Here is a 12,387-nt window from a genome sequence, read left to right as displayed (position 1 = left end):
TTCTTTTAATTTTCTGTTTTATTTCTACATTAGTATTACCAATGGTTGCTGTTAACGTAATTTATACTAGTACATAATATAGAACATTGTATGTCACCATTATTATGGAATATATATGAAACGTCTAGAGTTTACAAGTAACAGGCTTAATATCCTTTGAAATAAATTGAGTTGAACTGAACTGTTAATGAGTCTTATATTTGTTTCATCTCAGTTGTCATCAGGCATAGTACCTGGTTTCAAAGATAGAGACTTAGTCTATGTCCTATAGTGAAGTTAAACCACTATTTTTAATACGATTCCTATTGTGAACGAACAGTGATAGAATGGTTTCCTTTCTGAACGGAGGTACGTGTTGAATCTGTGAGATATAGGTGGTCTGTAAGGGGCTGACGGAAATAAGCGAATAATCCTTAGGTACAAAGATGAGTTGTAGGGATCATAAGATGGTGTGTCCTTGGTTTTGGACGTAGGTATTCTTCCGGTATTGTATATCAGGTGGTGGAATATCGTACTAATTGTAAGCCAATTTGCTTTCTCTTTCAGAAGAATAAGTAGCAAAAGGTTCTAAGACTATATCAGATGGGTTCGTTTCATATTTGTGGTTGGGCAGGAAGGCTTACAACCAACTTACTGTGAATCACAATCTGTAATTTAAAGACTGTGAGACTAGGGTCTGTTTTAACACTATTAAAGGATTTTGGGGGACTTGAAATCTGTTTTAGGGACGACAAAGGCGTATTTTTTTCATTGTACTGGGTTGTGGGGCGGCGAAGAAGTTGTCGAATGAGTTGTTTGAATGTTCATTTCACGTAACAGACTATTGCCGATGCAACATATGTGGGACGGCGAAGAAGTCGTTGTTTAATGTTGAATGAAAGTTGAACATTGCCACCTTAAATCACGCGAGCCTGGCAACTAATTTGGTGGCCAGTCAGAAAGCGAAGGGAAACTTACTGACCTTAGTTCCCAGTCTGCACGGCCACATTCCTGTACAGCCCAGCTAAACGAAAAATATCCATAGTTCTTCACGGGATTAGGGCTGCTTCAATAAAATTTAAAGTTCCAAACAAGATTTTATTATCTTAAAGGCTCACACAAATTACTCGAAACTTCTGAAAATGCTAAAGACATTAAATATTGTTAATTCAGCCAATCGTTTAATAGTTCAGAGGCGACTTCTACAGCAAGTTCCTCCCGAATAGTTCATTACTCTAACTAACGGTGCTCTATTAATAGTTCGCAATAATGTTAAAAAAAAAGATTAATGCTCGCCTTAAAAGTGGAGTTAGTCACCACTTGCCACGCGGAATTATACTTCACACGGACGGCACAATAACAGTTTGTTACCGAAGTCTAAACGATCCAGGACGGTGTACAGTCCTCGCGATTTTCAATGTCCGTTTACATTGCTAAGTACGCGCATGTCACAGCCCGCTATGACGTCACCCGAGGCGAGGCGCAATCGGACGTTAAGCTCGCGTGGACTAGGCGTTGGTCTAATGCGGAGTGAGCTTACTACTGCCTCTGCCGCTCTTTTTATATAGCTCCGGCGCGTACCGCCAAGAGAGCATCTGTTCTTTCCGTTCCTATGCAGATGCCTGCAACCTCCAAATGATCGCTATCTCAGGCACATAATCATAAATATCACATTTAATAATAGCTTTACAAACTTCTCAATTTTTGTATACATACATCTGAGCAGTACAGAAGCACGTAGAAAATCTCAGCCCGCTAAAATTAAAACTTTACTCTCTAGAATTTTTACAATGGAACTAACGGTAGATTGTTACCTCTGAACCATAGCTTTATCAAGACTTGTATCAGCTGTTAATTATGCTACAAGACTAAAACTTGGTGTAGCTTTGTTAATTGTCCTATCTGATCATTGGTCTTAAAGAATTTGTTTTATCATTAAAATTTAAAGTACTTAATCTATAATGCTTATGTACATTTTACTCACAAAAGTAGTTTTTACTAAATTACTAAAAAACTAGAAGAGGTAACTAATTGTGGTATTTCCATTATTATTATTAGGGTGAACTGAAGCATCCTACCAATTTTCAATATTGTAGCTCTATTATTTCGCGCCTCTGATTTTTCCGAAAAACGCGGATTCTGGAGTCAATTTTAGTTTTATGGTTTTGGAAACCAGCACCACTCATTAATGACTTCTTACTGCACCTTCTCACCAAATTTTGGCTTCCTAGCGTCATTATTTAGCGCCTCCTATTTTTCTTTCAAAACGTGAATTTTACGTAAACTACTAATTTTATAACATTAAGATTTGTTACCTGAAACATTATTACATAGAACTATACTTTAACAAAGTTTTACACACAAATCTTAATTTTTACTTTTATGTTAAATATGGTGCAATACTATATGCAGGCGCATTACGATGACGTGACGCTACTAGCAGTGAACTAGGGTAAGTCCCGTGCACTCGCTCGCCTCTGTATCTTATACATGATACAGCGCTTGCTTTGCTTCATCACCCCCTTTTTAATTTTCGTGAAAATCTATTTTTAAACAAAATTAAATTTCTAAAAGAACAAACAAGCGATGGATTACTTTAGTATACCTCTTTCAACTTAAGTTGCTTCTTCTTAGGAAATTCCTTATTACTACATACACAAAATAACCATACTCATATACACATAGAAAACCTAGTACAGAAGACATTCACAAATTATTTACATACATTTACATGGAAATATAAATTTTTCAATGGTTACAAAATAGTTATTTTTTTTTCTTTAAAATCAGTCTCTTCCTGAAAAAGAAAATACACACGACTTTTATCACTGCAACGCACTCACATTTTTCTTTTACTATAATATTCGGCACTGTGGTGGGTGTCCTATTGTAACACTCATTTAATTTCACTGATTGACAAAATTGTGGGAGGAAATTGTATTCACTGTGGTTTGCGTCTCTACTTCCAATCTCCCTACCGCTTGTTGTCAGTCATTCATGCAGCCTGCATGTCCCTGAGAAACAGACAATACAGTCTAAGTTTCTGTTTTCAACTTATATCTAAGGTAGGACAAAGTACATTTTATAGTTTATATTCTGGCACTATTTTACTAATTGTGAAGTTGTCAGAAAGACATTTAGCACTAAGTCGTATCTGATACAATAGCTCCTACTTTCTTCTTTCATAAATAATCTTTTAGGTTCCTAAATAGTGAAAATTCTTTTAGCAAATTAATATATTAAGATCTTGCTTCAACTTAGAAAATTGAGTAACCTTTTAGTTTTAATGTACTCTGGCTTAATTATCGTATGGATTAGTTCATCAAAGAAGTCATTTGCTGACCAGCACTTTGCTTTATTGTATGAATTACTAAAGAAATTAGTTATTTTCAGTATACCGATTCCATCAAATTTCTGCATTTTCCAATATTTGTGTGTTTCTGTTGTCTGTTTAACTATTTATTTGCCTCAAGCAAGATTTAGCGTTTTTCACCATTTCTCGAGACGTGAGGGAATTATTCTTTAATCCTACATCATTTACTTCAATTTACTTATTTCACTTCTTCAACTTATTCATTTTCTCCCTTTTCTTCCAGATTCAAAATACTTCATTTCTCCACTTCTTTCTCCCTTTTCCTTTTGTCAGCCTATTGACGTCCTGTTTCTATATATTTGGTGCGATCCTCACACCACTTCCACACATCTCCATTTATTTAATTCTAAAACGCCATTGCTTGCCTCTATGAGCATTACTTTCTTACGCTGTTTTCCTTCAGACAACCTTATTTCTAGCAACATACTACCTTCTGCATAATCTCATGGATTATTCATATTCATACCATACTTCGTATACTGCAAAGTGTCTCTCTTAGTTGTAGTTTCTAACCCTTTACAATTACATGAAATATTTTAATTTATTTATTTTAGCCATGTTTGCCTCTTATTGGTACTCAGACTTTTGTTTTGCCATTCACTAGGTAGATCCTTACTAAGAATACTTAAAACCTAATAGCATATATACAACATGAAGACATATGTGATTCTTACCTGTTATGATAGACCAGAAGAAGGGAATGAAACTTGAAAAGGAAATAAAGTTTCACCCAGCTGGGACTGCACGGTACGCCAAACCGTGTATCCGCCAAAGAGTGGCAGACTCCCTACAGTAATTAATTACTGTTAATTTTAAATTCCTTTAGATCCACAATATTTCTTAGACCTAGTTCTCTCTTACTCTTTGGATATTCCAAACGATAGGCATTTGCATGAGGTTTACTTACTATTCTAAATGGTCCATGATATACATGCATAAACTTTTTAGTTTCTGCAGAAATTTTCTTTGATTTTTCTTTTAGGATGTGTCTCTCTTCAACCTTAGCACTTTCCTCATTCTCACTGAAAACCAAATTTTCCTGCAAGTATCCTTTATTCTTTATTACTCTAATAGGCAGTTCCCAAGTTTCATTACTACCGCCTATATGACTTCCTATAAAAGACTCTCTTATCACTTTAGAGTCAGGTAAAGTTAAAATTAAGTTGTTCTGATCAAAATTGATCTTTCCCTGGTACTTTGATAAGAAATCAGTACCAATCAACATATCAACACTTAAGCCTAGCACAATCAAACAAGGATGATCTATTACTACGTCATTTATACCAATGGGTATCAAACCTTCGTGTTGAACTGGTCTAGAGACTTTTCCAGTAGCACCTATAATCTTTAAGCCACTTACTTTCATAACTGTTAACTTCTCTTTATTGGGTATGGTGTCAAAAAATGTTTGTGATAAAGCACTTGCTTCACTGCCACTGTCAAGCAGACAACGCACAGTGACTCCTGATATGTTTACTTTGATAACAGGGTGAGTTATTTTACATTGAACAGGTTGCTCACACACCTCGTCTAATAAATCTCGTTCTATGTTCTTCCAGCTAAAGTAATTCTGATCAGTTGCAATTACATTTACATTTACATCCTGGGGCTCATCATGCTCTATAATCTTAGCTGCTTTCTCTAATCTGTCCACTAACTTTAAATCGAAGCATCTGACGCCTTTTTCTACTTTTGTTTGCTGCACATCAGCCAAACTATCCTCTACCTCTGAGCAACTGCGTCCCTGCGCAATATTGCTGTTCATAAGAATGTCGTCACCTTCAACCATTTGTGGCACGTTTACACAGCTACTAGATTCTTTCACCTCGTTACTATTTCTACCCCCTTCATTCATCATTTCCTCCTCTCTAAAGTTTTGCAGTACTGATTCTACTTCTGCTACTTCTACTTCAGCTTTTAGATTGCCATTTTCATCGAAGATGTAAGCTTTTACTTCATCATTATTCCCATCAGACTCAAACCCATTATCTATTTCTTCCCCATTGTTGAGTTCCTGTTCTTCCTTGACCCATTTTTCTAGTGTATCCAAAATACTATCCACTATTTTGTGAGAGTGGCTTAACACATCACTGGTATTATCTGTATTTATTTCGGCATCCATGTTGTCTGTCTGTGTATGTTGGCTGATTGTCTGTGTTTCCGTTACTGGCTGTGTTACTGTTACCGCCTGGTGAGCGCCAGTTTCCTCATAGACGGGATTTAGTTTCCCACACGCGGCCTGTTGTGTTCATCTGTGACACCACTAGATATAGTAGCATCATGACTCCCTTCTTGTCTTAATGGCATAGTATTTACTTCTCCACTTTCGTCATAGTAGTTGTTACGAAAGCGTGGTGAGTATCTACCCCCTCTTCCTCTGCCACGGCTTTGGTTTCGATAGTTTGTTTTGGTGTGCCTAACTTCCATATTTCTAACGTTCACGTTTCCATTATTTTGTACGTGATTGTTAGAAGATTTGTTATTCTGCTGCACCTGCTCCTCAGCAGCAGCTACTCTTTCCACTCTTTCCAGATATTCAATAAATTTGTCTATATTATCTCTAGGGGCGGAAATGATCCTCTTCTGCCAGTACCACGGCAGCTTACCTTCTAATCCCATAATGATCATATCTGGCTTCATCTTTTCTGTCAAATGTGACAGTCTTGAAACCCACTTCCTAGCGAAATCCTTTACTGATTCACGCCCTGGGAAAAACTTCTTACCACTCCAGAATTCCCTTAACACATCATTTTGTTTGTTATGTGACCAGTATTCGTTGAGAAATGCAGACTTAAATTCAGATAAAGTTTTACATTTGATCATTACATCCGCTGACCATCGCAAAGCATCACCTGACAAATGACTTCTTATAAATGAAATTTTTTCTCTTTCTGACCAAGTGTTGGGGAGAACATCCTCAAAGTCATTCCAAAATTCAAGAGGGTGAATGTACTTATCAGGATCAAAGCGCAAAAACTGTCGACACCCTATAAAAGCGGCGTCAACTGAAGTCACATGCTGTACAGTAGAATGACTAGAATTAACAGAGGTTACTCTATTTTCTAGGTTAGCAATGTTAGTATTTAATTCCTCTACTTGTGACTCTACTGCTTCTATCCTGGCAGAACATCTTTGTTCCACTGCACCACGAATTTCGGTACCGGTTTCTTTTACTTTCTCAATGTTTTTCTGACAAGTATCTACTTTAATTTGTACCTCTTTAACTTTGTCAGAGCAAAGTTTGGACTCGTTGCTCAATCTTTCGGACAACCTCACTTCCAAAAGTTCATCTGCCTCTTGATAATTTTTTTGAATTTGATCTATTTCACATTTGAAAGTACTATGCATTTTAGTTAACTGTTGCCCTACTTTTACTTGAATGTCATGATGAATAGCATCTATCTTATAATTCAAACTATTCCATTTTGATTGCAGTTCTTCTTTTAGTTCTTTATTACTATCCTCAATTTTAGCCTCAATTTTATTTTGGTTTGATTCGAGTTTGGCAAACAGTATTTGCATCCAATCCGGAGCTTCTACCTTGATACTTTGTATCTCTTGACTTGACTGAGCTGGAGATATATTGAGCTCAGTTTCACTACCTGACAAAGTTAGCAACTCTACTGGCTCCCTTTTGACTTCTATTTCACTTATTGATTGCATCCCTGCACTCTCATTTAAATTAAAGTCATAATTTACTGGTGACAAATTACGTTCTAGTTCAATATTTGAGGGATTAATGGAACCATCCTCATTAAACTCAATTCCTGATCCTGAGGATTCTTGGTCAGAGACCGGTTCCCTTCTGAAATGTACACTACTTTCCATATCTTTTAGTTTGTTAGCAGCAGTTAATAAATATTTTAAAAGTCTTTGACTTAACTTAAATGCTTGATTTCGACGAATGATGTCGTCGCGGTGTACCAGCAATCGTGATGCGACGCGTCGCGACGTATTGAAGGCAGCAGCAGCAGCTGTAGCGTCGAGTACCGCCACAGGAATCGCCTACTGCAATAGCTCCAGGGGGGGGGGGGGGGGCAGCAAGGCACCGTTGACCGCTCGGCGCAGCCGGCAGCTGTCTCGCAGATCAGCGCAGCTCCGCGATGACGCACCGTCTTCCTTTAGTCTCAGCGCCGTCGGCAGCCGCGATCCAGCATCGTCGCCTTCCTCACCATCGTCACTAACCAACGTACAGCGGTAGACACTTATTGTTTATACACTACACCCGCCTTTACTGGTAACACTGTTCCCACACTAGTTCAATTCAGTGTCCTGTTATTGCCTACCGAGTTCGTTAATTTATACCAATCGCTTTCACACATCGAGCACTTTTATTTGCTTTTAATTCAGTTTTCCCGGCCGATAAGCACCATATGTGGGGCGGCGAAGAAGTTGTCGAATGAGTTGTTTGAATGTTCATTTCACGTAACAGACTATTGCCGATGCAACATATGTGGGACGGCGAAGAAGTCGTTGTTTAATGTTGAATGAAAGTTGAACATTGCCACCTTAAATCACGCGAGCCTGGCAACTAATTTGGTGGCCAGTCAGAAAGCGAAGGGAAACTTACTGACCTTAGTTCCCAGTCTGCACAGCCACATTCCTGTACAGCCCAGCTAAACGAAAAATATCCATAGTTCTTCACGGGATTAGGGCTGCTTCAATAAAATTTAAAGTTCCAAACAAGATTTTATTATCTTAAAGGCTCACACAAATTACTCGAAACTTCTGAAAATGCTAAAGACATTAAATATTGTTAATTCAGCCAATCGTTTAATAGTTCAGAGGCGACTTCTACAGCAAGTTCCTCCCGAATAGTTCATTACTCTAACTAACGGTGCTCTATTAATAGTTCGCAATAATGTTAAAAAAAAAGATTAATGCTCGCCTTAAAAGTGGAGTTAGTCACCACTTGCCACGCGGAATTATACTTCACACGGACGGCACAATAACAGTTTGTTACCGAAGTCTAAACGATCCAGGACGGTGTACAGTCCTCGCGATTTTCAATGTCCGTTTACATTGCTAAGTACGCGCATGTCACAGCCCGCTATGACGTCACCCGAGGCGAGGCGCAATCGGACGTTAAGCTCGCGTGGACTAGGCGTTGGTCTAATGCGGAGTGAGCTTACTACTGCCTCTGCCGCTCTTTTTATATAGCTCCGGCGCGTACCGCCAAGAGAGCATCTGTTCTTTCCGTTCCTATGCAGATGCCTGCAACCTCCAAATGATCGCTATCTCAGGCACATAATCATAAATATCACATTTAATAATAGCTTTACAAACTTCTCAATTTTTGTATACATACATCTGAGCAGTACAGAAGCACGTAGAAAATCTCAGCCCGCTAAAATTAAAACTTTACTCTCTAGAATTTTTACAATGGAACTAACGGTAGATTGTTACCTCTGAACCATAGCTTTATCAAGACTTGTATCAGCTGTTAATTATGCTACAAGACTAAAACTTGGTGTAGCTTTGTTAATTGTCCTATCTGATCATTGGTCTTAAAGAATTTGTTTTATCATTAAAATTTAAAGTACTTAATCTATAATGCTTATGTACATTTTACTCACAAAAGTAGTTTTTACTAAATTACTAAAAAACTAGAAGAGGTAACTGATTGTGGTATTTCCATTATTATTATTAGGGTGAACTGAAGCATCCTACCAATTTTCAATATTGTAGCTCTATTATTTCGCGCCTCTGATTTTTCCGAAAAACGCGGATTCTGGAGTCAATTTTAGTTTTATGGTTTTGGAAACCAGCACCACTCATTAATGACTTCTTACTGCACCTTCTCACCAAATTTTGGCTTCCTAGCGTCATTATTTAGCGCCTCCTATTTTTCTTTCAAAACGTGAATTTTATGTAAACTACTAATTTTATAACATTAAGATTTGTTACCTGAAACATTATTACATAGAACTATACTTTAACAAAGTTTTACACACAAATCTTAATTTTTACTTTTATGTTAAATGTGGTGCAATACTATATGCAGGCGCGTTACGATGACGTGACGCTACTAGCAGTGAACTAGGGTAAGTCCCGTGCACTCGCTCGCCTCTGTATCTTATACATGATACAGCGCTTGCTTTGCTTCAGGGTGAGCAGGGAGAGGTTTCGGTTCCGTTTGTTACGTAGATGGAAATTTTTGTAGATTGGTTTTTTCCTTCCGTTTTATGTTAACTGAATGTCAAAGACTATTCTTTTATCTGAATGACGGTTTGTTTCTGTTCTTTGGTTTTATTTCTGTTCGAGATTCACGATCTCTGTTTCATTCTCTGGTAAGTTGGAAAATTTTTGTTTATTATAGATGTTTTTTATGTGTAAGCTGTCGTTTTTAAATGTCGTAAGTGAGGTGTTAGTATTGGATATCATATTGATACTATGGTTCATTTTTATTTACTTTTTTCTCGTATGTTACATACAAAGTAATTACTTGCGTAGACTTTGGTTCTCAGTGGTGGTACCTGCCCCTTCAATTCAGCTACATAATCCAATGAAACTTTCGATACCGCGTTTAGTTAGTCGTAACAAATCTTGGCTTTTTTTTCTTTTTTTGCCCGCATCTCGTGGTCGTGCGGTAGCGTTCTCGCTCCCCACGCCCGGGTTCGATTCCCGGCGGGGTCAGGGATTTTCTCTGCCTCGTGATGGCTGGGTGTTGTGTAATGTTATTAGGTTAGTTAGGTTTAAGTAGTTCTAAGTTCTAGGGGACTGATGACCATAGATGTTAAAGTCCCATAGTGCTCAGAGCCATTTGAACTTGGCTTTTTTTATTCTAATGTCTTTCAGTTTTTCTCTATTGGTATTGGCAAATCGGTAGGAGCTGTTTCTCTATACACTTTAGTTCGTTAGTTTCCGTGATCTTTCACTGCGTGTAGTAGTATCGCCTTTTGGCTGTTTGTAATGTTGTCCGTTTTGACATTTTGTACTGGTCTTCTAAGCTGCGCTGCGTTGGTCAAGTAATACCAATGTCTAATTGCGTATTCCTTTTTTATTATTTTTCTGATTGTTAATTTACTATATTTCAGAATTATTGAGGTATTGTTGTCGTCATTTCAGATTTTAGAAACCCAAGTTTCTCGAGGTTAATCTTCAACACTCAATATTTTTATTAACAATTAGTATGATTCTATTTTTGACTTTCATATTATCGCGTCGTTGCAAGAAGACGTTCTTGGTTGCTACTTTGAAATGTTGGTGTAGCATCCTAAGGCTTAATATAACACCATTGGTTAAAGACGACGAGTAGTGGAGAACGCTCTGGTTGATTCGAAGAAACATCGGTGGAAAGTATAGACAGTAGAGACAGACGTCCAGAATTCGAATCGAGAACAGCTGCCAACATTAGTAAAAATAGCTCTGAGAACTATGGGACTTAACTTCTGAGGTCATCTGTCCCCTAGAACTTAGAACTGTTGAAACCTAACTAACCTATGGACATCACACACATCCATGCCCGAGGCAGGATTCGAACCAGCGACCGTAGCCGTCGTGCAGTTCCAGATCGTAACGCCTAGAACCGCTCGGCCACAACGGGCTGCGCCAACATGAGTAACGCAGAAGTAAATATCCTCGGAGTAGTGAATCAACTCCAATCACTTAATAAAAGTAAGTCTTCTGGTCCAGACTGTATACAAATTAGGTTCCTTTCGGAGTATGCTGATGCATTAGCTCCATACTTAACAATCATATACAACCGTTCGCTCGACGAATGATCCGTACCCAAAGACTGGAAAGTTGCACAGATCACACCAATATTCAAGAAAAGTAGTAGGAGTAATACACTAAATTACAGGCCCATATCATTAACGTCGATATGTAGGAGGATTTTCTACATCTACGTCTACATCCATACTCCGCAAGCCACCTGACGGTGTGTGGCGGAGGGTACCCTGAGTACCTCTATCGGTTCTCCCTTCTATTCCAGTCTCGTATTGTACGTGGAAAGAAGGATTGTCGGTATGCTTCTGTGTGGGCTCTAATCTCTCTGATTTTATCCTCATGGTCTCTTCGCGAGATATACGTAGGAGGGAGCAATATACTGCTTGACTCTTCGGTGAAGGTATGTTCTCGAAACTTTAACAAAAGCCCGTACCGAGCTACTGAGCGTCTCTCCTGCAGAGTCTTCCACTGGAGTTTATCTATCATCTCCGTAACGCTTTCGCAATTACTAAATGATCCTGTAACGAAGCGCGCTGCTCTCCGTTGGATCTTCTCTATCTCTTCTATCGACCCTACCTGGTGCGGATCCCACACTGCTGAGCAGTATTCAAGCATTGGGCGAACAAGCGTACTGTAACCTACTTCCTTTGTTGTCGGATTGCATTTCCTTAGGATTCCTCCAATGAATCTCAGTCTGGCATCTGCATTACCGACGATCAACTTTATATGATCATTCCATTTTAAATCATTCCTAATGCGTACTCCCAGATAATTTATGGAATTAACTGCTTCCAGTTGCTGACCTGCTATTTTGTAGCTAAATGATAAGGGACCTATCTTTCTATGTATTCGCCTCACATTACACTTGTCTACATTGAGATTCAATTGCCATTCCCTGCACCATGCGTCAATTCGCTGCAGATCCTCCTGCATTTCAGTACAATTTTCCATTGTTGCAACCTCTCGATACACCACAGCATCATCTGCAAAAAGCCTCAGTGAACTTCCGATTTCATCCACCAGGTCATTTATGTATATTGTGAAAAGCAACGGTCCTATGACACTCCCCTGCGGCACACCTGAAATCACTCTTACTTCGGAAGACTTCTCTCCATTGAGAATGACATGCTGCGTTCTGTTATCTAGGAACTCCTCAATCCAATCACACAATTGATCTGATAGTCCGTATGATCTTACTTCGTTCATTAAACGACTGTGGGGAACTGTGTCAAACGCCTTGCGGAAGTCAAGAAACACGGCATCTACCTGTGAACCCGTGTCTAAGGCCCTCTGAGTCTCGTGGACGAATAGCGCGAGCTGGGTTTCACACGACCGTCTTTTTCGAAACCCATGCTGATTCCTAC

This window comes from Schistocerca gregaria, chromosome 1 (assembly GCF_023897955.1).
Source record: "Schistocerca gregaria isolate iqSchGreg1 chromosome 1, iqSchGreg1.2, whole genome shotgun sequence".
NCBI lineage: Eukaryota > Metazoa > Arthropoda > Insecta > Orthoptera > Acrididae > Schistocerca > Schistocerca gregaria.
The sequence above is the reverse complement of the archived record's forward strand: the minus strand, read 5'-3'. Positions refer to the sequence as shown.